The following is a 2,500-nucleotide window of genomic DNA, read 5'->3' as shown; positions in this document are numbered from 1 at the left end:
ATTCAATCTTAAAACAAGTATATAAGATATAGAAACCCAGATACCACCCAGATAGATTCCTTGGTATTTAAGATTACTAAAGCTTCAGGGTTTTAAGCTTGTATTTTTGTACAACACAACAAAAAAATTTTAAATGACAGTATGAGTGGGCTTGGAGGGATTTAAGAGGAAAAAGGGGTAAATTCGAATCAAAAATGTTTTTTAGGATATTTCTTCTGGACAATACGGTGGCCCAGGAATGCAAACATGTTTCTCCATGTTTCTCCGTTTTCCTTGGAGGCCAGAAGGGTTTAAACCAGAAGTGCAATCAGTCAGTAGGCAGTAGATTATGTTGTATATTTATATATTTAAATTTTTAAAGAAAAGTTAGTTGTAACTTTTTCCAAAGTGTGCTATGCATATTTTTAATGAAAGATGACATGTATTTGCACAAAAATTCTCAGGTACATTAAATTATAAACTGAAGTAACCCCCCCCAAAAAAGCATATTGAATTTTATAAAAGAAGTTCATCAGAGGCTTGTTGGAGTTTATTTCTGATAAATTGAAAAGGAGAAGACAAAGCACATCTGTAGCCATAAGTGCCAAATAAGGGCTTAAGTTCAAGGGAGAAAGGAAAATGAAAATCTGCAAAACCTGAGTGCTTTCAGTGTTTTAAGTGTAGAGATATTTTAGAGATCACCCTCAGTTTTAAATTCTTGTGTCCTATTATTTGATCATTCTTTCCCTGCCCTGAAATATATTGAGAATCTATACAAAATCCTGTTTTGATATTCACTGTATAGTATTCAAATGAAAAAGTTAAAAGATTCATACAATCTGACGAGAAACCAGAGTATAGGTATTGAAATGTAAGTGAGGGATGTAGATAAGGCAAATGTATTCCCTCAAATCTTACAGGGGTAAGATAATTTTATTTTATTACTGTGAGACAGATGGGTCATAAATGATTTAAAGAAGTACCATTCTACTGTTGTGGGGTTTTGGAGGAATGATAAGAACAACCACCATGGTGAGGAGTTAGGCTTTTGCAGAGGAAATGACATCTTTTAGAGTCCTGTTACTTGTTAGAGAAGTAGCGCTAATTTGGACAGTGGCTAAATGAGAACATATAGTATCTGTGAGAAGTGCATAATCCATCTTGGCTCCATTGAAAGAGTAGTGTTTCGGAGGAATTAAAAGTAAGTTTAGAGAGATTATTTGTGTGTGTGTGTGTGTGTGTGTGTGTGTGTGTGTGTGTAACCTTCACCATACTAACTTGCTTTATAAGTTAACCTGGCTCTGTTGTAGAAGATGGATTAAAGTAGCACCAGATCTAGTCTAGGGATACAATCCATCCATTTCATGCTTTCATATGGCAAGTATTTTCAACTAGTTATGAAACTAGTAGAAATCTATGTAAGGAAGAACAGCAGACTGTACTGAAGTCATGGTAGAAAAATGATTAGGGAAAGATGCCAGAAATCTTGTTAGAATTAAGACATAGCAACAGATTGGGTATTAGGAATAAAAGTCGAAGGTGATGTCAGGAATGCAGTAATGCTTCATCACAAGTAGGTTGTAAGTCAACTCTTGTTTGTATGATGGAAATAGCACTTTTGGACATGTTGAAATGCTAGCACATCTAGGTAGAGAGCAATACATTCAGGAATATAACTGCAGGGCAAGCTCAGAGACAGCCCAGGGTTGGATAAACAAAGAGATGATAGTGGAAAGATTACAGATTTAGAAAATTGCCAAAGACGTGAATAGGGCAACTGAGGACAGAACCTTTGTTTCACACAGAAGTAAGCAGAAAGATAAAGTAAAGCCATAGCCAGACTCTTCATTTTCACATCTTTCTCAGCTGTGAGCTCTCTGTTGAGGACCCTGCCACTGAATCTGACCCATTCCTCAAGCAATTGAGCAACAAATTAGTAGTCCATACTTCACTGTATTTGTTTAAGCTGAATAGAGAACAGTATTAGAAATTAAGTTCTCTAGTGAACTGGTCTTTATTTCTTTCTTAGCTAAGTGTACATCCCTTGTTAATAAGTAAAAGGCAGGTGGTTTTCCGGACTTTCTTGTGAATTGAAGAGGGCAGGTTAGAACATGACTAATTAGTCTAGCTGAAGGGAGGAGCCTTCAGTAATGACATTTATATTAGGATTTATTTTTAGAGTAAATCCCAGTCCTTCAGAAATATAGATTTCTGTTGCTTGGTGACAGGTCAATATCAAGGTGTGAAATCTAGCTAAGCTAACATCGCCGATGATTAAAATATTTTTAGAACACTAATATTTGATTCTTTAGCCAACAAATGCATAGAATGAAAATTGCAATCATAGAATGAAAATTGCTGTTCCAAATTCTTGCAAGATAATAAGAAGGAAATCAAGCCGGGCGTGGTGGCGCACGCCTTTAATCCCAGCACTCGGGAGGCAGAGGCAGGTAGATTTCTGAGTTCCAGGACAGCCAGAGCTATACAGAGAAACCCTGTCTCAAAAAACCAAAAAAAAAAA

The 2,500-nt window shown here is 36.1% G+C and overlaps 1 protein-coding gene across 1 annotated transcript in view; it reads left to right on the top strand.

Moving 5' to 3' along the window:
* Abcb7 (ATP binding cassette subfamily B member 7) overlaps nucleotides 1–2,500 on the top strand; it is a 135,829-nt gene that overhangs the window by 90,859 nt on the left and 42,470 nt on the right. The window lies entirely within an intron of this gene.

Source organism: Mus pahari, chromosome X (genome assembly GCF_900095145.1).
Source record: "Mus pahari chromosome X, PAHARI_EIJ_v1.1, whole genome shotgun sequence".
In the NCBI taxonomy this organism is placed as follows: Eukaryota; Metazoa; Chordata; class Mammalia; order Rodentia; family Muridae; genus Mus; species Mus pahari.
This window is presented reverse-complemented; position numbering and strand designations above follow the sequence as displayed.